Genomic DNA, 26,271 nt, shown 5'->3' with positions numbered 1-26,271 from the left:
GCAGCATTGGTTTTACTGATGATATTAGCTTTTATCTGATTCATTTGGATTAATTTCTCTCAAATACCATCCCAAGTTGTCTCTTTGGGATGAAAGCCCTCAATGGTTCAATCATCTCCTCTTGTCATTTACTTCCACCCTGCTGTTGCTCACTTCCATTGCTTATCAACTTTTAACATAATTATCCTATAGTGTGTGCTTAGAAAATGCACATAAGGTCTCCAGTTGTGTAAGTATTTGGCTAATTTAAATGCAAGTCATAACTACTGTTTTTTCCTTCTTTCTATTTCTTTGTGTCATACTTGTGCTGCTTCTAGGAGTAATTAGACTCCAAGTTTTTCAGGACAGGGAATGCATTTTCTGGGTTGGCACAGTGGGTGTCAATATTGACCAAAAGCAGGAGACACTGGTATGACATAAATAAGTAATAGCATCTCTACAAATCTTTTCATCACCTTAATGGCTATGCAATCTCTGTGCATTTTTGCTATTGCAGTAAGTAGCTGTAGAAAGCATTGTGATAAAGTCAATAGAAGCATGGTATGGTAATGTAAAATTAATGAGCTAGATGGTAATCTTTTTAGGCAAATCGTATTCTGTAATACAGCACACCCTCTCAATTAGTCTGTTCTCAGGAGCCAAGGAATCAGTGTATTTGAAGTGCACAGTAAAATTGACTGCGTTACTTGGGAAGATCAGTGTATCTGATAGTCAAAGTACAATAACCTTGTATGAAAACTAATCTTATAGTGAAGAGCATTATAGAGGCAATTCATGGTACTTTCAGGTTTGTGTTTTTAATGTCTCACAGGTATTTGATATTAAAAGAAAGGAGACATTGGTGATTTTTGTTATGAAAATCAACATAAGGAAGCTGGCTTGATCTCTTCTGCAAGCCTGCACAATGCCAAAGCACTGATCAAGTCATTAAGGAAAAGTATCAGCAGGAGAGGGCATGAAGATCTGTTTCTTATTCTCCATGGCAATTACCCTTCAAATTGCTAACACAGAGATTCAGACTTCCTCACCTGTGCGATTGATAACTGAATCATATTTCCTCCCAGAAAGAGCAGTCAGGCATTGGAACTGGTTGCCCAGGGAAGTGGTGAAGTCTCCATACCTGAGCATTTTTAAGGAAAGGTTGGATGTGGTGCTTAGGGACATGGTTTATAGGATGACATCGATAGTAGGGGGATGGTTGGACCAGGTGATCTTGAAGATCTTTGACAACCTTAATGATTCTATAATTCAGAGTGACTACTCCATAATAAATACTATGGAGCAGGATAGCACATAGAAAAGGGAGGTGACATGCAGTCATTGCAATTGCTCTTCCACAAGACTTTATCAGCACAAAAGAGCAGGAGAAAAAGGGTTCTTGGCAGAAGGAAACCAGGCGGTTGTGCAACCATGGCAAGGAGTAAAATGGTTCTGCCTTATCTGATACTTGCTGGACACCAAGCACAGTTTCTTTCAGGTTTACATGTCATTTTTCATTGTTTATGGTAGGCTATGAGCAACATGGCCACACACATATAATCAGTGCAGCTTAATGTATCATTAATACAGAGAGTTACAGGCTGATTTATAAAACTTGCTACAGTAGCAGTGATATAAAGAATATATTTGATGCTACAGTTCACTCAGAAAAACTTCCAGTGTCTTTAATGAGCTCCATGAGAATTTGATTAAAGATTGTCAGACTGGGTTCGTTATTTGTGATGAAGGGATAGGAAAGAAATTCATTAATGGAACAGTTTCTGGAGGCTAGGACTTAAATCTGGTTTACATCATGAGAGAGATTCATTTGGTCTCAAACTATAGCTCAGTGGACATTAATCTATATTACAGCTCCATAACCAGCGAAAGTAGCAATTTGTGTTTGGGATTAGAATACTGACAATGCAGCCAGCTTTGGGTCAAACAAGAACTAGTACAAAATTTTGCAGTTTTCAGAAAATTTTGACCAGATGTCAATTTTCTGAAGTGTTTAACTTAAAACAGCAACTCAAATTCGGAAAGAAGTTGAAGAAGTTGAAAGAAGTTCTATTTTGTAAACAAACTAAATATGTCTTGATTCATTTGAATGTTTGGGGAAAGAAACTCAAAGTTAATGAAATGAGAGATTGATGTTGACTGTATAGGAAGATGCAGCTTATCTTGTTTTGTTTTGTTCTTTTTAAACCAGTGCCAGCTAAGAAGTCATTTAAACTCTGACAGAGGAAGCAGTTCCAGAAAACCAAAATAGTAATCATGGTAGAAGAATGTTAAAGGCATTTTAATCCATATTTTTCATTCCATGTCCCCAAAAGGTTGAAAGAAAAAATACATGCTCTTATTGAAAATTGCTATAGAGGCTAAAATAATATTTTATACTTTCCTATACTATTTTCTATACTTTTATATAGTATTTTCTATACTTTTCTATACTATTCCCTTCTGCTCTTATGATTTTTATTGTTGTTATTCTGTTTTCTTTTGTGGGAGATGATTAACTCAAAACCTTGTGCTTCTATACTGATGAAATACAGTTTAGTGCAGAGGCATTACTTGGAGAATATCCAGTATTGGCCATTCAGGAATGTGCTTTCATTCATTTCAAATAGCAGGCATCCCTTTACGTCATAAGCAATTGTAGTCTACAGTGTTAATGGTGTCTACATTAATAAAGTTCACTGTATGAAAAAGCTACTGGACTATGGTTTATTTTATTTATTAACAGTTTTGTGTAGTCTATTCTCATTCAGGTCTTAAGCAGTGGGCAAAAAAGGAGCTATTGATTATATACTAAAAAGTTTCTGACAAGTTCAATTAGATATATCCTCCTTTGTTCAAATGGCAGAGCATATTCCTGGAAAATTTCCTGCCTCTTTGAGTTTTGTCTGAAAGTTAATTTATCAGTTGGCATACCACTGGGTCCAAACCTGCTTTTACTGAAATAAGTGGGAACATTGCCATTGGCTTTGACAGGAGCAGGTGCACGCCCCTAATGAGGTGTATAATGGAAACAGTGTACACACAAAAAACCTGGACACAGTCAGCATGAGAAACATTGGAGAAGGATTTCTCAGAATCCCAGAGCATGTGAACAACGTATTGCATTGACATTTAAACACTGACAAGAAAAGTGAAGAGATCAAGTGGAAGAATAGAACTAGACAAGAAGATATTGTCACACTGGAACAGTTCACCTCGTGCTTGGAAAAGTTTATAAAAACCTTGAATAGGGAGGGAAAGGGCATCATGATAAATGAGAGCACCTAAACCACATTAGATCAGTTGATAATGTAGTCATCTTTGCCAAAATCCCTGAAGACCTTGAAGCACTGATGAGAGAATTAATCATGAAGAGTATAGCTTGGGCAATTAGGACAGGAAGAGCTGAGTTATCCCCAGTGAAACTTGACCCCAAGCCTTCACCCTGCATTGAAATCAAGAATGACCCAAACCTTTGCAGAAGTATGAAAAAAAAATAAAAAAAAAAAAAAAAGGAAGCTTTTTCACCTCATTATTTCTCATTTTCTTTCACCAGAGCTAAGAAAGTGTGCTGTGGATAATCCCAGACTGGTAACAACTGTTACCTGCACCAGACCAGCAAGACACTGACTTTATCAGCCAGCATTGCATCCATGGTAATTAGCCCTGCTTGTAAGCAGTGAAGGTGGGCATGTTAATGAGGCCGAGCACAGTGCTGTGCTAATCCTATGGAACTGACTCTGTGAACCAAGTGCGGCACTTGCTTTGTGCTACTCTGTCATGGAGAAGTGCCAGATCCCATGGCATTAACTGGGGTGCATCCAGCATAGCAAAGGCTAGCACATGGTAAGGCCAATGTGTGCATATCCTGGGCAATACACGTGCCAGGATGCTGCAGGAGAGGTTGAGCTTGGAGGAGCTCCACGGTATCCCTCGCTTAGGAGAAGATGGGCCAAGACAGAGAGAAGAAGGCATTGTGTAGCTTCATGCTGCAGTCTTATTGCAATCTGCATGTTTCACTCTCAGATGAAAGAAAGGCCTTATGTGGAAGACCCAGGAAAGTTAAAGGGCAGAACTGCTAATGGGTGCTCCACTGTTTCTCTTGTTGACGGACATAAAGTTTTTTTTCCCCATCCATGGTGAATGGATATGGCTTCTTTTGCCAAAAGGGGCTAATGACTTGTGTGATGAGTACAGGGAGTACTCATGTCCCGAATCCCTGTCTGTCTGAGTCAAAGGTGGGTGTTTCTGCTCCCAGAGCCAGTCTTTGCTTTTTGCAAAGAAAAAAATAAGCATTCTGTGGTTTGGAGTTGGAAAGTTTTTTTTTGTTTTTTTTTTTTCCCCCCGTATGTTTGATGGTGTGTATTTTTTTTTTTGCCAAATCTGGCTCTGAGCCTGGAAGGAATCCTAAAGGGGCATCTTTGTTGGACATAACTACTGTTTTCCTATCCACTTTGTTTTTTATCTTGGCCACAAACTGAAGCACACATAAAGAGGAAAGGAACATCACTCATTATTTGTCTTCTTGATTGGCAGCGTTGTATGGGTGAAGGCAGACTTAGATCTCTTGGGATGCTACAGCTATCATGGCAAGATTTTTTTCCAGTCAGATATTCGAATGAGATCTGAGAGACCAATGTAATTTGCCTGTAGTTTTATTTTTAGTGATTTCATTTTTCTGGCTTAAGTATTTCATTCCCTTTTACTGTCAAGATTTATTACCAGCTCTGTTGTGAAGTGCAGCCAGTTCCAGTCTTCTGACTCCTTCCTAAACTTAATTTTTGTCAATGGAATAGTTTCCTGTAAAACGTCTAATTGTTGGCTTATAGACAGATTAAGTCCAAGAGCTTTTTTAAAACTAAGGCCAGCACCAATTAAGTGGCTCCTGCCAAGTCCCTCAGTTGCTGATGGAATAAATGAGAATTTCAGTTGTTTCAGAGCTGGCTGCGTTTTTTTGGACAGTGACAAACTTAAGGCATTAAGTCCCTGGTTCCTAGCCACACTATTGGTATTTGTGTCCCTATATCTCCATTCTTTGATATCTTTAACACATTTATTTACACTATCTTTCTGTTGGGTGAAAAATGCTGTTATAATTATTTTGCAAATGGTAAACCACAACCCCAAGAAACTACAGCCATGTAAATAGTAGAAAGTACTTTACATGCAACAGAAACAAGCTTCCCTAGAAGGTACAGTAGGCTATACAGGAATGCTTTTTATGACAAAACTTATACTGGGTCCCCCAAGAGATAGCTTAGACTGAAAAAGGGACGTCTATGTTGTATTTTTTGCATCTATACCTGGAGATTTTGTTCACACAAATTCTTGGAGAAAATCATAGTTCTAACTCCTCTGGCCTAAATGGTTTGCTCCAGCAATGTTATCTGGGATGGAGAATGAGGCAGAGCTTCAGGGCTCTGTTGTGAGATGTGTTTAGATGTGAGGATCTCCGGTGCTGAGAGCTCTCTCCTGTAGCCCTACTGAACTAGCACTTCCCTTGCTGCAGGCAAAAAGAGCTGGAAAAACAATTACTGCAATCAGTTTTTATGGGAGCAGTGACTTCCACTGAGTAGTATTTGGGTTCAAAATGATTGGATCATTTCTCCTCTGTTTTCTGCTTCACAAAAATAGCATTTCCAGCACCTCTGTATTTGAGTTTCTATCAGCTGACATGTATTTCTTCTGCATGTATTCTTTGAAAGTAAATTAGGAAACACACCACATGGTGATTGAATGAGCTGTGGTGAACATCTTAACTCCAGACTTACAGAGTTTCTCTGTAATGAAAAAAATATAAAAAAATTACGTCCTAAACTATACCTTAGGGAGAGGTTCAGCTCCTTACCCATGCCTACAATTTATTGCTCAAATTTGTGTTTTATCTCAAATTTATTTTATTCTCTACTCTGAAAGAAAGGAACAAAGAATCAAGAAATAGGGAAAAACATATGGGTTATATTTTAGCTCTGAGTTATGTCACAAAGATAACTTCTGTGGATTATTTTATTTCTCGAAAATGACATCTACTTCTTTGATGAAAGTTAATTTTTAAGTATTTATTTTCCTTTAATTTTTTTTTCTTCCCTTCCAAGAGGCAAACAACAAGGTTAAGAAGTGAAGTTAGACTTCTGCATTACTGACTTTTCTTTGAAAGTCATGATACAGCTGCCAGGATGATGAGTTATTGGTTGTCAATACAGTAACTATTGATCATAATCTTCCAGAATTTATCCTTCATATGTGTGTAAAAACAGAATATGCCGTGAACTGCAGAACAGAATTAATTACTTTGTCCCTGAGGGAAGAGCAGATAATTACCAAATAACATTTCTATCAAAGCTGTAGCTAAGTCCTGAGTGTTACGTGAGGCAAATTCCACACTCCTACAAAATGAATAAACTTGTCAGTACTTTCACACAAATTAAACCTTGTAACTTTTCAGTAAAAATCCTATTAGGAATGTCCTCATTTTTATAATTAATCTGAATTTCTTTAAGGGCAAAAGAAAAAAGAGATGTTGGAAAGAGTAAGCAAATATTCAGAAATCTTATGTTCACCTGTGGATATTTTTAACAGATCGGTTTTGTAGTGTTAAGTTTTAAGGGTTATTTTAGCAGTTGTTAATCAACATAGTTTCAAAGACTTTCATATTTGTGCAGTCTGTCTTAGAATGCTAAAAATACACATTTTGGAAGCAGTATTGTAGTGAAAAGATAATTCATGCTTTCCATTAATCCCCTCCTACCTATCAACATAAATTACAGTTTTGAGACAAGGAAATGATTGAAGCCCTCATTATTTTCTGTACCAGCCTATGCTCAAAAAGCAGTGGAGATTTTGCAGCTGACAGTATTTTTGCAGGACATCCCAACTATTTTGGTGAATATTATGTTACTCTCCAGAATTCAGTGGCTCTGATTCTGGATTCCATGAATGTGCTCATTATATTAGTCTTTTCCAATGAAATTAAATATTCTACTGTGAAAACTGTCTACTGGTTGCTTGTGGTACAGGACTGGTCATCCCATGCTACATGGCATAATTACCACACCACTATAACTGCCTGAATGGGTGTGTAAATCCACCTATCTTGATGTGCCTAAATAATAGGAAATCAGACCCCTTGTCAAGAAAATCAAACTTCACTCACTCTTCCATAATATGAACTTTCATTTAAATGCTTTAATGAACAGAGAAATTGGAATCATACAATATCCTGGGTTGGAAGGGACCCACGAGGATCATCAAATCCCACTTCTGGCTTAACACAGGACTACCCCAAAACCGGACCCTGTGTCTGAGAGCGTTGTCTAAACACTTGAACTTCGGCAGGCTCAGTGCCATGACCTCTGCCCTGGGGAGCCTGTCCCAGTGCCTGACCACCCTCTGGGTGCAGAACCTTTTCCTAACACCCAGCCTGACCCTCCCCTGTCCCAGCTCCATGCCGTCCCCTCGGGTCCTGTCGCTGTCCCCAGAGAGCAGAGCTCAGCGCCTGCCCCTCTGCTCCCCTTGTGAGGGAGCTGCAGGCCGCCATGAGGCCTCCCCTCAGCCTGCTCCGCTCGGGGCTGAACAAACCAAGGGCTCTCAGCCGCTTCTAACACACCTTCCCCTCTAGACCCTCCACCACCTTTGTTGCTCTTCTTTGAAATCAGTCTAAAGGTTTTATATTTTTCCTATATCATGGCACCCAAAAAATTGCTAACAATGCAAACATCTGAAGTAGTATTCAATTGTCATTTGAATGACCACCTCATGGTTAGGTTATAGGGATATTGCTTTTGTCTTGCTTCATGTATCCTTCCTCAGCAACTCCTTCCCACTGCTTCAACTGATGAGGATTTGTGGTGAACAGGCTGAAAATGCATCTTGAGGTGAAAATAAGAGGACAACGGAGCTGATTCAATTGCTTCCTGCTGCTGCAAATGGGCAGTTATTTCCCTGCCCTCTCATCTGTTCTCTCTGCTTCTGACTCCTGAGCCTTGTGGTGTTGGGTGCTTTACCTGTGTCCTGTGCCCTTCCTCCTCCCTAGTTTGCACCAGTTCTGGCACTCATTTGGTTCTTCACTCAGATGATTTAGCTCACTAAGCCTGCACAAAATTATTGATGTTCTTTGGCCAACTTCATTTACTGGTGAGTTAGTGAGTTATGTCAGTGCTTACAAGAGATGGTTGAATGCCAGTGCTAGTGTAAGAGTAAGACAAGCATGACCTCCCCTTTTAGGCAGTGGTGAGCTCCCTGATATGAAATGTCTCTTAACAGACTGGTTATGCATGAATAGTGAAGTTAAATGTGTAAGCAATGACTGGAGAGAATTCCATCCCACATCTAAAAAGGAAGATCATTAAATGCCTAAGTAAATTGAGCACCTTCTAAATAGGAGGGTATATTACAAATAATATTCACAAGAAGTGGCCATACTCATAAGCAGAGAAAAATGAGGAAAGGCTTAATTCCCTGTTTTCAGAGCCTTCCTCTTTCCTAAACCAGAGGACTCAAAGCACCCTGCAAGGGCCTTTCAAGCCCTGGGTGGTCAAAAAAGTGTCCCTTACATGTCTAGAAAGAGTATGGGGTTAAGATATGAAGGGACCATACCCACCATGCATACCAGGAGTATATATGTGGATTAACGGATAAAGAAAAAATCTGAAAGGGAGAAGAACATATATAGGCACAATTAAAGGTGCAGGAATCTCAGACTTCTGGGAATGGCAGAAACTGAGGATTTGACAGACTTCCAAATAGGGACTATAATTTCTTAGGGTTAGTTTCCTGCTTTTCTTTAAAAGAAAGGAAGAATGTGCCAGGAGTACACTGAGCCTATTGTTGCTGAAATGCTCTGAAATATTCAACACTGGTCCAGTTCCAGTGGGTAGTGGGTTTTATTTCTTATATCTTACCTTGAGTGAGGAGATGCAGAAAGTCTTTGGACTTTCAAAAACCTATTTACCGTGGCATGGATTTGTACAGTGTCTGGGAAAAACAGTGGACTTGGAATCAGGGTCTCAGAACGCGGGAGGTTTCCCAATTGAAGGTTACGAAACTGTCAGGAAAAAAATAAAGACAGAGGAAAACAACATGGGAGAATGAGTAGAACAGAAGGACATTTCCAAAATATCTTTTCTAAGTCTATGTGAATAAGCTCTGCTTTTGCTCCAACGTGACTATAAGCTTCGAGGATGTGGACAGTCCAGTGCTGAAGCCAAACAAATACATTCTGCTTTAAAAAAGACAGTAGCAGCAGCAGCTGTCTTGGAGTGCAGACAGCATGAGCTCATATCTGATCTCAAAAGACTGCAGGAAAGGACCACGGGAGCAGTAACAGTGTCTCTACAGTGTATGCAGAGACTTAGATCTGAATGTGCTTTCCTGTTTGTGTGCTGGAAAGATGATCTTTCATATTGCATGAGAGAAAGAGGATCTAAGAGATGAAGATTGGCCCATTGTTTCTAATATCTTAGGGAGGCTTGAGAAAGAGAACATCTTTTTAGTCCCCTGGACCCGACTCCTATGCTAGAATAGAATTATATTTCTGTACACATGTAGCCTTGGTGCAGAGGCCTCCAGAGGAATGAGAAAGGTCTAGCAGCTGGTTCTGTTGCCTCAATCAGAAGCATGAAAGTGCTGTTAAAATAAGAACAGTGGGATGGGATGGTGTTAAGTGAAGGGAGGGATCCAGCAAAGATTGCCTTCCTTTTTACTTTTGTCTTCTGGGTACAAGAATGAGCCAACAAGAAAAAGCACTGTCTGCCCAGCTGAACATGGATGGTTCCTGGGAGAAGAAGGGGCAGAGGCTGCAGGAGTTTGCTGGAGGCAGTTTTCACAGTCAGTTCAACCAAACTGCCTGGAGCACAGCTCTGCAGTGAGATTTTGTTGTGCAACCATCCTAATGTGACAAAATATGAGAAAGGAGCTATTTATAGGAAAGTATTCTTTTCCTATGGACAGCTTGGCAGCTATTTCTCCTCAGAGTTAGTAATTGTTTAGCCATAATTCATGGTGCACTAACATAACCTAACCTAAAGGCATTGAGTTTTGTGACAACAGATATGTTTTAGACCTCTATGTCTTAGAGGGATTTGAGAAGGGGAGAGTATAACTAAACAGACATGTTATCTGAAATCTGCAGCAATGGTCAGATGTTGTAGAGTGTGGCCTTCTCAGGCCACTGTTCAGCCCAAGCTCAACCAAGAGTATATGGGATAGTTATTTTTGGCTGGGATTTTTGGCAATGAGGCACTTGTTTACTCAGTAGCGCAGCTATAGTTAGGAAGACTAGGAAGACTGAAAGTATCTTTAGGCAACAAAACATACGGTTCAGGAGTTTTATGTGTCCCAGATGGAACGGTAGATGTTGTGCAAGCAGATCCTGGTGGCCTCCTGTTCTCTCTCAGGGTATTTGTGTACAGCAGATTACAGTAAAGTATCATGTGAGAGATCTTTGTAGCCAGGGTCTGCAAGCCAGGAATGTGTGAACGTGAGGGTGTTTAAGGGAATAAGGAAGGAAATAATTCCATGTTGAAGAAGAAAACTTGGAATCGGACAGTTTTGCAAAAAAAAAGCCTTGAAGACAAAAACAAGGGCATTCTCTGCTGTACCTGAAGTGTGTAACAGAAAGCATCATGGAGGGGACATTAAAGCTAATGTGTGGCAAGAACACACCATTTCATGAAACCCAATAGGCCAGAGGGACCAAGCCAGAGAAAAGGATGGTGAACCTAGGTGTTAGCTAAACATGGAGATAATTTCCTTCCTTGTCTTGGAGCCCTGATCAATACTGCTGATACAGTATTGCTGATAGCATCAGTGGTCTGGCTGACCCACAAAGACTCTGTTGGAATGCGGAGGATGCTTTAAGATTATAACAGCAATGTGTTTTAGGAGTAAACCAACTCAATTGTCCGCAACCATTTCTTGCAGTACCACAGGACTGACAGAGGATCAGGACTCCAGTGCATGACTGACAGAGATTCCTAGAGCTCTCTTGTTGGTGAAGGACACAACTTCCCTTGGGGCAAACAATTGACAGCAGAATTACATTTTCAGGTTTATTGAGTCTCTCTGTATGGTTTTGAGTTATGTCTTGAGCAGTAGCATCTTATCTTGAGTTTCTATTACAGTATAATAACAGTTGATGTGACTTAGAAATGATTATTTTCTTAAACTCATAAAGAATGAGATTTTCATGGACTTAGACTGACAAAATGAGACTCTATTTGCAGATTGATCTGAAACTATTGTAAAGCTTAGTGAGTATATATACAGTTATTCATGCTTTGTTTTTAACTGTCATTTGGAAAATCTCTACCTTATTCTAAAATAAGAAATTAATTAAACAGGATTATTATTATCATTAATATTATTGGTGGGTTTACAAATGGGAAATACAAATGCTCCCACTATATAAATCTTTGCCCGTACAGTGGAGAACATAAACAAATGCTATCAGCCTCAGGTGATCATTCCTATTGTATAAATAATATGATAAATTCACTGGGTATGTTATCTCTAATAAATAATTCAGGCAGCTGAAGCTATAATGAAGAATGTAGTGGAAACTCATCTTCCAAGCATGTATTTTGGGGTGTCTATTACAACATCCTGGGCAAAATTTTACCAATTAGGTTTTATTCCTGGGGGCTCTCTTTGATGTCATAGAATCTTCAGCATTTATTTATATGGGGAAGATGGAAATTTTTTTTTTATTTTTTTTTCCTTCAATATACACTACTCTGCTTCATTTACTTTGACAGTGCAACATTGTGAAGAAAGATACACTTGAAATATTAAACATTTGCTAGATGCCTGATCTTACAGTCCCTCTCTGTGCTGAACTAATTCACTTTGATGTCCATGTGATTTTTGCACACAAAATAATTACATGATCCAGCCCTAAATTTTTAACAATTTGTTTTACCAGTAACAGAAAAAAGTACAGAGATAATTGACCTTGAGTTCTCATACATGCCTGCTTCTTTATCTTACCACATATAGCATGCAAGATGGTTAAGTCTGTTCTCTTGCAATACCAACAAGAACTGATACTTGAGCCATGATGCTGGAAACAAAGTGATTGCAACACCAAATGTGAGCTGTAAGTCATTTGATAATGAACAACCTATGATAAGAAAGGCATGCTTGTCTTATTAATTATTTATATATTTGGATTGTACTTATTCTAGTGGAGGAAAGGTTTGTAGGGATATATAATTGGGAATCAGTTGGGATAATAAACAATACATGAAAATTATTTTTAATTAGATTTAAATATTATTTCAGAGAAGCTGTATTAAAGAAGAAAATGAATAAACATGCACCATCTCAACTATTCTTTCTCAGAATTTCAGGTAGATAATGGGTAGTAAGTAGCTATTAGTGTCCACTTAGTAAGATGCTTCTGCACAAACATGGATCTAACATTCAGGCTTTAGGACAGCCCTTTGCAAATTCACAGCCTTGGAAAGTTTTAATACAAGTGAGAATCCTAAGTTATGTTGTGAGTGTCCAGTGTTTCCAGAAAAAAAAAAAAAAAAATCTGTGCTAAAAAATGAATGAGAAAATGAAAACCTGAAAACTTTTTTTTCCTTTTTTTTTTTTTTTTTTTCCCTACTACCATAGAAACATTGCAAAGTCCACTCCTGCTCATAATGGTATTCCAAAGTGGTCTAGAAAATGTGTGCTGGCTTCAACTGTCAATCACTGTTTAGAAATGTCACCAATAATTTGTACTCTGGAAGTACTCAATATGCGGACCCCTGGCTCTAATTGGATCCACTGATTTCAGCTAAATCTCGTCCTGTCAGCAGCTCAGCAGTAGGTAGGATACTGGAGCTTTAATGAATCCAGTAATAACTTTAAATTGCCAACCTGGATTAGATTTATTTTATTTTATTTTATTTTATTTATTTTATTTTATTTTATTTTTGCTGGTGAAAATAGTTGTGCTTTTCTGGAAAAAAAAAAAGAAAAATCTTGAAGTAGGTCTTAATTAACTATGCTAAATTACTGACCAAGCAGATGGGACATATGCATTTTATACGCATATGTATCTGTATAGTTCCTTCACTAGGGAGAAAGATTAGGGGAGAATGATGACCAGGTATGTTGGATCAGAAGAATATGGTTTCATACAACTATACTGTCTAGCAAGTACAGAAATAATTATGAAAGAAAATATTTCTTCTGATAAATAGGGATGAGAAAGGCAGAAATCTTCAGCAGCCTCCTGTAGCTGCTTCCATGAGAAGCAGCTAAAAGAATGCGCTTGTGAAGTTTCTTGGCTAAAGTAAAAGGTGTTTTTCACAAATATAATGCATCTTTTTATTATTCAACTTACAGAAGTGTATACTGAGTAACATAAAGCTGAATAAGTTTTACAAAATCTATAGCTACAATATCATCATAGCTTCCTTGTCCTAGGAGCTGAACATATATATATATAAAATATATGCTTTGTCTGAAGATATAAGTCTCAGCTATTTTTGCCCCAAATATTATCCATTCATAACAAAATCAATAAACTAGAACTAAGAACAACTTTTAAGACATTTACTTTGTCCTTGATTATGATTATGGACCTTATTCTGTATTGCATATGAAGTAGTCATTTACATGATCATTTTGACCTGTTGTACTTTTCCACCCTATCTTCTCTTTGTTCCAATAAAAACAATAATTGTAAAGTAATAGGAAATCTTGACATATTTTTATGTCAGGATTCCATTCCATTTTTCCTATTTTAAATTTTTCTTTTTAAAATATTTTCATGACAAACTATAGCTTTGGTTGATGATTATCTCATTATTAAGATTTGTTTTTCTGGTATTCTCATGAGATATTTCTTTCCTTTAATCTAGCCCCAGCTATAAGTTCATTTATTACTTTCAATACTCATTCTCCCTCTTGAATGTCTGCAATATTCAAATGCCAATATACTTCATTCTCCTGTGGTCTCAAACAATCTGAATTTGGTAACCTTCTGGCCATATTGAAGAAGACCTGCTCAACAGGATTTTTAAACAGAGATAAGCATGTGCTTCCTAGACACCAGAGAAACAGAAGGATGGTTTTGTATGTACTTGGCTGACTGAACTACTCCCAAACTGATTGTTTGAGTACATCTGTCATTCAGTTGTACTGCTTATAGCATGCTAAGACACTGAGAGCCTAGGATAGCATCTTTAATTACTGCTTCATGCCAAATAAATGTATAAAATGTTATTGGACTGATATCTTATTCCTTATGTCATATTTTACCCGGATTTTATTGTGACTTCATTCAGACTCTCAATTCCTTTAGCTTGTTTTCTCTCAGTTCCCTTTGATTTGCCCACATCCTCCTGGTGTTGAAGTATCCAAAAGTGAGGAGAGGAAAGTGATTGCAGAAGCAAGATAAACTTGGAATGTAGGAAGCTGCGGTTGAATTATTTTATGTGTAAGCTGGGTCAGAAACTGCAAGCACAGTACAGAAAGAACATATTCAGATTCTGGCTTGCAAGAAAAGGAAGCAACTCATATGAAAAATGACCACAAAAGGAAATGGGTAGCTGAAGAACAGGAGGACGTAAGCCTGCCACCTGCCTCCTTTGGAACGAAGTAGCTGCTGTATGCATGTTTTGCTTGGATTCATTTCAGTCCAGCTTTCTAAACTTCTGCTTTCCTTAATCTTGGCTCCTTTCATGGTGGGATCTCCCCAAAGATCTGTTATTATTTTGCTTCAGGTAAGTTACTTTACACTGCTGCCTCAGCCAGAAATTCACTCCTGTGAGCAAATGTTGCATAAATTATGAAGAGGGGAAAAGAGAAGGAGGAAAAAAAAATCCATTAGTAACACTTAGATTGTAAGTGTCTGATAACTGTTTTAATAACCGTACATTTGTCTTAGGGATCAAAGAGTCCAAAGGCAAGTATGTGAATTTCCAGCTTGTTTTCATTGCTTTGCATATCTGTAGGTGGAAAAACAAAAATAAACATAGATAAAACCAAATGGAATGAGTGATTGGGAAATGAAACTCCTTAGCCCCTTTGAGATATTTTATCCTGCTAGCAAAGTTTTGCTAGAGATATGCAGTAAATGGTAAAGAAGTGCTGTTATTTAATTAGCTAATATTTGCAATGTAAATGTTGAGAAAATAGTTAATGGGTTGAATTCTTTCCCTGCAGAGGGCTGCCAAAAGGGACATGCATAGAGGAAAGGAGAGATTGCAGCAGAAGGTGCCTGCAGCTTCCCTCATGCGTTTTCTGGGGATCCAGGGGACAGCTGACACAGCAGCATCACTGGCTGCAGGAAGAGCAAACAAGGAATGGTGTCATCTGGTGCTCTACTCTGCTGCTGCTGTCAGTTTTCCTACTGACTTGCCCTAACAGGGAATTCAAGGAAAATGGGAAGGGAAAGTGGAGAGAAAGCTTCCTCAAGGTGTGCATGAGGTACATGCACCTAGTCTTAACTAAGGATTTGGGAGGTGTAAAAAACATCTCAAGAGTTGGATTTTGTGAGCGCACTACAAGGTTCTTCAGCTTAGGGGGATCTGGACACAAAACACTCCCGTAGTCATGGCTGAGCTCGTGGCTGGGGATCTTGCTATCTGGGGAAATGGAGCAGGGATGTAAGGCTGAAGGCAAGATCCTATTATGGCCATGGCAGAAAATCAAAGCAAAACAACAGTTAGGACTAAGTGAATGATGACTCCTGTATCTGAAGTCTCAATGGCTGTGTGTTTTTAGGGCCCATAAAAATGTCTGACCTGATTTCTTCTGCTGTGCTACAGCAGAATTTCCATTTTAGAGCAAAACTTGTGCAGGTGCCTCATCCAAAATGCAAGTGCAGAAAAGCAAGGCCAACACTGCAACAGAGAGATGTTTGGGAAATACTCACAGGAACATTCATTACTAATTTTTCTAGGGTCAGATTTTCAGTGTTGAATTTTCTTCTTGCAGATAAAATTTCAAATTTGTAAATAATTACAAACCCTTTTTTTCATATAAAAAATTATGTTTTCATTCAAGTTCTAGAAGCTAAATACAAATGTTTACAACTGCAAATCGGAGGTCAAACCTGCAGGTACTTTTATTGGACTTTCAGGTCTACTTTGTTTTGGTAAAGAATCAAACCCTAGGACATTTGCTTGTCCCATTTAAGTAGTGACAATAATTCTCGCTGGTGACTAGGATAGAAAAGATCACATAAATCATTTTCTGACTAAAAGTACCAATTATTTGAATACAAAGATCTAAGCTGGACAAAAATGAGAACAGATTCATGAAAAGACATGTTCTCCAAATATAGTTTTTTTGCAAGATTTTTGGCTCGTAGGCCTGCCTCAAAAGATTTTCCTAACATTTAATTCAGTGTTATTTCTTTAGAGCTTAATCCCCTGGTTTCACCTGTTCTTGACAAAGAATAATATGAGACTCTTTGGTGCCCCTCGTACACTCAGGAACAACTAATACACCATCTCTCCTACATATATTTCTTTTAAGTGAAGGCTAATTCTACACCCTACTTTTACACACGTGCCATGATAAGACGACATCATTATTGCCTCATGGTGAATACATAAGCATGTCAGAAACAGATTTTTGGATAGCTGATCGCTCAGTAAAGCCCTCTGTAACTGGGGGTATTGTGATAACTTTTTGTTTTGAGTTCAAAGTCATAGAATCACAGAATGGCTGGGTTGAAAAGGACCTTAATGATCATCTAGTTTCAACCCCCTGTTTTGGGCAGGGTTGCCAACCACTACAGCAGGCTGCCCAGAGCTACATTCAGCCTTGGAGTCCCCCAAAGGTTATCACCTACAGCAAGCGATGTCAAGTTCACCATATCGAGCTGCAGAACCACATGCCTCAGAAAGACCTTTCTCTCCTTACAACCTTTTTGTAAGGTGAACAAAATTTCTCCTATATGTTTTGGTGTGGAGCTGAGGCTATAGCTCGTCTGTCATTTGACCTATTACAATACCCCAAACTTCCCTCCAGCTTTTCGGTCATTGGAATTTCAGAACCCACTTTTCCCCTGGACAGCTGCCTGAGGCAGCAGGGCTGTGCCGCTGGAAGGGCTAAGCTGTTTGTCGAGCTCTTGCTCTCTTTTCTTGCCTGGCTGCCTCGGCTGGGATTTTTCTCTGCTCTCCTGCCAGTTGCTTTTCCCTGTGGACAACAAGCAGTCCTTTGCATTTGCAGTGCTCACCTGCCACTTCACACATTCACAAATGACTGCTCAAGCACTGGAAAAACCCAAAGCGGCTGCAGAGTTTTAATTCAAGTGTTCACAGGTAGCTGGCAATTAGCAATAACCTGCCTACCCCTGCCTGTACAAAGATGATGAGAACTAACACTCCTTCTGCTTGATTGTGATTGCTAAGAAAGGCTGGCTAAAAACTGTCCTGGCTGTTCCCTCCCTCTCCCTCACCCAGCTGGCTCTATAATCACCAGCTCTTGCCACTCAGCCTGCAAAACAGCAGTTAGTTGAAGAACAGAGGTTGAAAAATGCCAGTCACTTTCATAACCATATGGTAACTACATTCACTGGGTAGTTGTGAAGGGTTGTGATGTTACCACCCATCTGTAATTTTTCTGTTATATTGTGGACAACACCGGGTACAAACTTAGCTTAAGCTATAAGCAGGTTAGAGCCCTTCCTCTGCCTTGGGTTGCACTGTGCAGCAGGGAAATGCAGCTCTATTCTCACTTGTAAAGCAGTGTTGTGAGTACCTGCAGAAATGAGATGAGATCAATCTAGGAAAAGATTCAGATATTCAAGTCATACAAGGAGCCATCACAGAAGTTTTCCTTTTTGCTGTCTGTTTCTTTTTAATTAATATGAAATTTAGTATAGACAGTGAGAAGAATAATACATAAAATGAAACAGAAGCATTCAGCTTTTCCTCTGGCCTTTCCCAAACCTCTCATCTTGGAGTAATAAGTCAGACACCGTCCATTATCTGGAACTCCTTAGAAAACCAAGGATGCTGCTCTTGGCCTGAAGGGAAAGGTATCCTCTGCCCTACTTCCCCCTAAGTAAGCACACTTACTCCTGCTGCTTGCCTCTTGCTGCCACCAGCACGTGTGGTGGCAAGGTGAGTTGAGCCATGAGAAAAGTAACCCTGTAAGCAAGAGTCAGTTCTCAGGGCAGCTAAAGAGTTGTGCAGACAGGCACATGGGATGGGGCAGGAGGAGCTAGGACACCATGGGTCCTGTCCCTGCCGGGAGCAGCATGTCCCCAGGTGGCTTAACGGTGACTCTGTACCATGACCACCCACACTGGACATGATTGCAGAGGCATGATATTTTTTAAGTCACCTTCTGTATTCAGTGGCCTTGCAGTCATCAATAAGTTATCACGGTTCAGAAGGAATACTTCAGCTGTCATATTTCAGAAGTGTTTATCATTATGTAGGCATTCAAAGCTGGTGTAATTAGTAAACAAAACGTTTTCCAACTGTTAGACTTGAACAGAAGCAGTAGTCTGGACATATGATCCCCTCCCCTCCCCTCCCCTCCCCTTCCCTTCCCTTCCCTTCCCTTCCCTTCCCTTCCCTTCCCTTCCCTTCCCTTCCCTTCCCTTCCCTTCCCTTCCCTTCCCTTCCCTTCCCTTCCCTTCCCTTCCCTTCCCTTCCCTTCCCTTCCCTTCCCTTCCCTTCCCTTCCCTTCCCTTCCCTTCCCTTCCCTTCCCTTCCCTTCCCTTCCCTTCCCTTCCCTTCCCTTCCCTTCCCTTCCCTTCCCTTCCCTTCCCTTCCCTTCCCTTCCCTTCTTTAGAAAAGAAAGAACTATGAACAATGTGCTTTGCAGTAGAAAACTATATTGTTGTTGTGGTTAAATTGTCCACATTACATGTGAGTAGTGGAACAAAAAATGCTTGCCTATCCCTCATCCTGGACAAAACAGTTGAGGTTTTGGCAAAGTCAGTGGTTAGCTGGAAGCACAGAGATACATACGCAGAGATTCTCAAGCTGATATGTGCAGCGTACGTGGTTTGAGAGGTTTTGGGAAAAAAACACACTGTTTTAGAATTCTTTCTGGTTAAAAATGACTAACAATGAGGTAATGGTGGCTCAGAAACATGTTGTAGTTAAGGTTGCACTCTAGAGACTGTGGTTAGCTTCCCAGGCTCTGCAATGGGGCCAAGAAAAGTAATTACAGTGATTAATAATAATGTTTGATTTGCCAGTCACACAGTCCATTCCTCAGAGTGGGTTGGTCTGGGGGAGGGGGCGGTAAATTGGAGGAAGGAAATTAGAGCAACAAAGTACAGTTCTTGCAGTCTATAATCCAAACACTGCTGGAGCCAGCGCAGCCTGGCATCAGCTATTTTTATACAGCTGTATGCTACAGCTACGGTTTTGTGCTGTACAGCAGGAGTTAATTTATGTATCTGTATATTACCGCTCTGGATGTATGCAGTACAGTACGGGATAATTCACACACTGTACACTACAGCTGTGGTATTGTGCTGTGCAGAAGAGGCTGCTTTGTGTAACTGAACACCACGCAGATGATGCTGTGCTTTGTAGACTGCCTATTTTGTAGGTTTGGACACTATGGCGAGGATAATGTTTTGGATTTCAGAGCTACAAGAACCTCACCTTACTGATGGAAATTTGCTGGGAATGTAGCAGCAGCCATTGATGTGCAGCAGGGCTTGAGAAGGGAGTTTTGGCTGTAGCAGTAATCATAAAAGCTTTATAGTGTCCCATTGCGGGTTTCCTGCCCTTGCCTTGGGTGTGACAGCAGGGAAGGTTGGGCAGGCAGGAAGAAGCAGTGGCACTGCCGGGGTCTGCTACAGCAGAGCTGGAGGGAAAAAGGCAAAACCAATCCCTTGGCAAAGTTGGGCTTCCTGATTACAGGAGTCCTTGGTGGCACCACAATGAAGAGGAGTTGCCATGGAAACCACTGCAAAAGATTAAGCATATCAAGGAAACCTGATTGTGAGAGAATGGGTGGAAATAAGAGAATTAAATTAAAGTAGAAACGGTGTTTTTGTTTCATTCCACAAGTCATGGTAGAAACCTTTACATTCACAAACATCCAATTAAGAGAGAAGTTATAGTGAAATCTGCAAGCCCTGCTTCAGAGGAGCATGATTGCTCTATAATTAAAGGAAAATAAATAGTGTTTTACTATCCAAAATGAAAATCCAGTGGTGCAGACTCTGTTATTCTTCACTTTCCCACTGTATAATCTGCCGAGTTTTTTTGACTTTTTGAGGCAGACAGGCCACAGTGACCCCCTGGGATGTACTCACAGGTGCAGTGGCTTCCAGCCATGGAGTGGCCAAATGAATTTCAGATATTTGAGAGAGGAAAGGAACACTTAACTCCTCATTCTCTTTTGTCACATGCTGGCCAGGCTCCTGGACCAGCTAAGCTGCGCTCATTTGCAAGTTATGAGAACAGAATGGCAAAGGTCAGCAGTTTGTTCTGCCTGTGCTGGGCACTGCCTACGCCAGTCCTTGGCATAAAGGACTTCAGGCTGTTTTAGAGTGACGAGCAATAACTAGCACAGCTGGCTTGGGCAACAGGCAAGAAGGTGGGCATGATGTCCACAACCACTCCTCCCCCTTCTGGTAATGCACTGGGGTCAACCAAGGGGTTGGCATCAGACCCTAAAAAGGGGACATAAGCCAAATAAGCAGTTAAAGCTTTCATTCAGTGCCAACATGACACAGAATAGCGTCAGTACCTTGAAGAATCCAAACCACTGTCTGCTCTCCTTGGACCAGTTCTTCAGTGTGCCACCATCAACACAGGATTCCTCTTTTAAAGATAGATGGCCAGTGTAGCATGAAATCAATAACTCTGTGTTCACCCTACTGCTATGTGAATGTTTCTGGGAAGAGTATAGATTATACTCCATTCATGCAAGCACCACATCCCGTGTCAGGAAAACACAGTGAAATTTTGCAGTAACACCAGATACCCCAAGAATCAGAGTAAGTGTGTGCAGAGGTTCTTTATTTGGAAAGGATGTTTTAGACAGACAGTGCAATTTGGGCAGTTTTGCACAGCTCAGAGTCTCTGAAATAATGACACTGGCACATCTTAGGAACATAGTTCCTCCATCTCCTACTTAAACTGGGTTGTATCCATGCATCTGTATAGTTGGCCACAGCCAGGGAGCTGAGGTTTTGTCCAATAGATCTTCATTCACTTTAAGCAGCTGTCCACTGACTAATCACAATCCCATTTATATAAACACAGTTGAAATTCCTTAAACAGTGCTACTTTTAAATGAAAATACATAGAGTGATAATGGAACCATTAAGCTGTCCTGTCATCAGTTGGGAAATACAGAGTTGCACTTCTTTTGTATTGAATCTATGTGATGACCAACGCCTACCTTTTCCATTTGCTTAAGCATTGCCTGACACGACAGAAACTCACACCAGACAAACACAATTTTTTCTGATTCATTTTTATTACAGAACCCCAAGAATTCTATAGAGACACAGTGTCCTGCACTTTACTGACCTTTGTATCTTCAAGAAAAGAGCCCAAAGTCACTGCCATGATGTGTTTATGGTAACCATGCCATACCAGTAGGTGGTAGGTGATTCAACTTCATGAGGGTGTCAATGAATGACAAAAGAGTGTTGTTTGTTCGTGTCACTGACATATCAGGTCCCAAAGGTTGCATGTTGAAGATGGTTTTGATTCTACAGCTGACTTTCTTTAAACTCTCACATTATAAATGTGGCTCTGGGCAGCAGTTACCTTGGTTTTGCATGACCCCAGAGCTGATTACTGCATGGTGCTTTTCCTGCAACACCTCTGAGAGTCTTCTGGAAACTTGAGTTGGTGCGGATGATTGCTTTAGGTGCCGTGAATAGAAGTGCATTGATACCAGGGTGACAAATGTAGAATAAAACCCCAGATAAAGAAAATAACTACACTAGCAGATACAAACAGCTGTACTGGTTTCCTGTTTGCATCTGGCTTCAAGTCAAGCTGCTGAGATAGCTCTCTAAAATTCTGCATGGCTGAAGTCCTGCTCTGCTGTGACTGCCTCAACCTCATGGTAACATGTTTGCACTGATATTAAAAGCCAACAGAGAAACCTGTGTTCGTATCTAGTCGCTGAGGGCAGCCAGGCAGTGTGGAGGGCTTGCAGTCTCATCTTCACTGTTCAACAACAACAACAAATAATATGTTTTTAGGATCTGGCATCCAATACAGCTTTCCTCCTAGGCTTTGTCAGAAAGGGCTTGGCATTTAGTTTATTGTCTTGGTGAGATTATACACTGGCCCTGATCAATAGTGTGACATGCAGTTTTTGTCACTGCAGCACTTAGAGTCTGATTCTTGTATTTATCAGGAAATAAATACAATGAAATTAATTCTTTAAAGTGTGCTTTCTTTTTTATTATTATAGACAAGGGAAATGTATAGAAAAGAAGTAATGGCTTAAGGTTATAGCTTGATGCAAATGTCTATGTCAAGAATATACAGAACTGTAATTTTTTCTTTCTTCTGCCTTTTCCCACACTGTTGTAACTGCACACTTTATTATTGCTGTCACAATCTGCTCTCTGTCCAATATGATTGCTATCCCCAAAGGTTTATTCTACATAGCAAACATCCTGTAATAGTGACCTACTCTAATAACAGGAAATTTATTTTTAAACTGCATAATGCCTGCTCCATATTAATCTGTTTCTTTTCCAAAAAAAAGTTTGACATGAAAATCTACTAATATTGCCCAGTGCCTCACTGGAGTCCCCAGTGCTCATAAATCTGAGATGGCAACCATGCAAATTTTCTCTCCTATTCTGGTCAGTAACGCTAAATAATAAATATCAGCAAACAATACCAAATCAGTCAAACAACAAAGGTCAGTACTCGTCAGTCACAGTCTTTTGGAAGCGACTTAATTCTCCTTATTGCAACCAGTAGCTACAGAAAGAAGTTAACCCTTGGTAGGCATAGGTGATGGTCTTTTAACTATGTGTTCCAGAATGGGTTAATTTTTTTCCTAACTGCATGCCTCTTTCTTCATTTATGTAGCTTTGCCTTTATGCTATCACTTTGGGGTCAATGACACTGTTATCTGGTGGGTGATAAGACATCAGTGTTGATTTTTCTGTCTGTAAATGATTTTCTTTGGAAGGAAGAAAACCCATCATGTTGGATGCTTCTTCAAAGAGCCTGGTGAGTTGGCATTCATTACATCTGCTGGAATACCTAATGAATAGGTGTAAGCCTTTGGAGTTTACTAACACAAAGAACTAATACTTCTTAGACCGTATTTTAATACCCTGAAGCCTGAAGGGTCACATTATCAAATCTCTGTTCCATCAAAATATTTTCAATTGTATCTTTGTCTCTTTTTATTTATTTATTTATTTATTTTTATTTTCCTTTTGAGTCATTTAGGCTTGGTTTGACAGTAATTCTTCCAGATCCATTTTATATTCTATATTGCCTGCCTCAAGGATATCCTATGCATTTCTGCCTTAATGAGGTTGAGCTCTACATCTACTGCCTGGCTATTTTTTCCCAGATAAATTATTATGTCTGGTTCTGTCAATGCATCTAAAGTAATACATAGATGAGACCACCATCTGACTTCCACTGGTCTGTCTCTTTTCCCCCTCTATCTCAGTACTCTGTACTGCATAACTAGCCCTATTTCTTCCAGCATCACCATTCTGACATTGATCACCTTTCATGCTTCATGATTTTCCCTTTTAGGTCATTCAAAGGGCCTCATGCACTCAAACAGGTTTGCAGGAAAGAAAACTTGCTCTGTGTGTTAGTTCCTCTGAGAATTAAAATGAAAAATAAAATTTAGCAAAACTTCAACATAGTTTTCCTTCCCAGTTTGGCTAAGTCCTTCTTCAGATAAAATACTCACAAAGCTGTCATTGATTCTGACAGGAAGGATGTGCTTAACGCTTCTCATTGGTACTTTCCCATGTTAATATTTGACTTGGACAACATTTAATAAAAAGCCTAACTAGTCAAGTCTTAATACTAGAACTGAGACAGAGTAGAGTGCAAAGCCATTAATTTTTGCATCTGGAACCAAAATATCCTGGGGATGAGCACATTGCTACCAGATATATTTGCTAAAACATGTATGCTGTTCACTGTCTGATGGGATGCTCTACTTTTTTTTTTAAGGGTTTTGGTTTATCAAAATAAAACAGTTACAAAATACATGATTGTTTGTGCTTCCAATCCTCTAGATGGGTAGTGATTTTATTTGACTTGTGTCTAATTAAACTTCTAGATACATACCAACCATCTCTTCCAGTTCTCTGATGTATTTATTTTAGAAATGTTAGTTGCATTTATGGAATACTTCTTCTGGAGTGGATATGGCTGAAGTTGTGTTATGTGTAAAGAGGATTCGCAGCTTGTCCCTCTGTGCTGTTATGGTGACAACTGGGAACCAGCGCATCAAATCCTTCACACTGGAAAACAGCCTTCACACTTCCATGGACACAAGCAATAATGCTAGGCAAGCTGATCTTTACTTAAGCTTGCTTAATTTTTTTTCTCTTTTCCCTCTCATTGGCTAGGTAGGATTAAAAACCAAAAACAACAACAACAAAAAGTCACATATTTTATTTCTACTAAATGTAAAAAAAAAGTAGGAACACACCAAAACACTGTGTGCTTTCTAATCCATGTTGCATATGCACCCAAAAGGAGAACATCTGTATACATGGGTTCTGCAAAAGGCAAAAAATGGATAAACTACAAAATTTCTCAGACTCCTGTAAACAACCAGGGACTGCCACATGGACTGCTGTGGCAATGTCCTATGAAATTTCTTTATGATTATTTTCCAGATAAACAAGCTCTCTTTGATATTTTATTTTAAAAATAAAAATAAAAAAATAAATAAAACCACACCTATTCCATATATATTTGCAGTAGATGAGCACCTGAATGATTTCTAGAGAAAGACCTCTCCTTCTGGAATCACTACAATATTTGTGTAAAAGTAAAGACTGCATTTGTTATAATCATTGGTTTACACCCTTTTTAAATAACACGGCATTTTTCCTATTAGATCTAGACTCAGCATTTGAAATCTTTACAAAGAAAGATAGCTGAATACTGGGGTCAGATTCATTGGGGTGGAGCTTCCCACTTTCTGGCACGAGAGTGTTCTGAATTTTTATAATGAACAAGCCAAAGCTTGAAAAAGTAATTTATGTGCTTGGACAGGAATCTGTGCTTGAAGAGAAAACAGTGTGATTATAGACAATAATGAGAAAGGTGTCAGAATGTTCTTGAGTTTCCACTGAAAACCTATAATGAATGAGTAGAAAACGAAACTTTCAAAGCAAACTTTCCTTGGCAATTTGCATTATCAAAACTGCTTTGGCTTTTACTTGATACATCCAGCACCTTTGCCTGTATCTGGGGTATATTTTGCTAACAAGGATGACCCAGTATTAAAAGCAACTACACACTACAGCTTTCTCTTGACCAATATTTGGAACACAAAAATATTAGAGAAATATATCAAAGAAAGAACTGTGGATTCCAAAGACAAATAATGTATTGTTAGAAGAGCAGCAATAATTCAGTGGAGGAAATAAAGGCAACCACAGCAGATTAGAGTCACAGAACAGTCTAGGTTGGAAGGGAGCTCTGGAGGTCATCTGGCCCAACTTCCTACTCGAAGCAGACAGCAGGGAGCATCCAGCTGCAGATTAAGAAGACTGAAGTTCACTTGTGAAGAAAAAATTGGAGAAGGTATTTTTATAGAGTAAGCTGCTTGCTTACTCTTTATCTGAATCATAATGAGGTACACAAGACACACATAAACCCCTCTGTGATACTGCTCAATGCCCAGAACACCGCATTAAGCAACCTTCTGTATCAGCTGCTTTTACTTCCAATTACTGCTTCCCATCCCAGCTCCTGCTCTCCACAAAGACTAACTGACTGCTGATGTCACATAAGTGCTGATAATACCAAGAATTTGGCCTGCACTTTATCAGCAGCCTTCAAATCTCATTACCAGGTGGGTAGACATCATTATCTCTTTATCCCATTGGGAATAACAGTGTGCAGAAGTTCCTTGCTCAAGGTCATACAGCAAGTCACTGGAAGAGTCTGAAAGTAGAATTGAGGTCAGTTGTATCCTCATCACGGACACTCACACATTGATAATGCTGCTGGCATTGGACCCATACAGTTATCAAAACCATTAACTGAGCTTCCTTGTACTGAGGATGAGAGGGCTAGTAACTAAGAAATGTTAAAAGTACCTGTCTAGAATGATGGTCTATTTGTCCTGAAAGATAAGAACCAAGCTAATAATTACGTTATGTTTAAAATT

Source organism: Anas platyrhynchos, chromosome 2 (assembly GCF_047663525.1).
Source record: "Anas platyrhynchos isolate ZD024472 breed Pekin duck chromosome 2, IASCAAS_PekinDuck_T2T, whole genome shotgun sequence".
NCBI classification, from domain to species: domain Eukaryota; kingdom Metazoa; phylum Chordata; class Aves; order Anseriformes; family Anatidae; genus Anas; species Anas platyrhynchos.
This window is presented reverse-complemented; position numbering follows the sequence as displayed.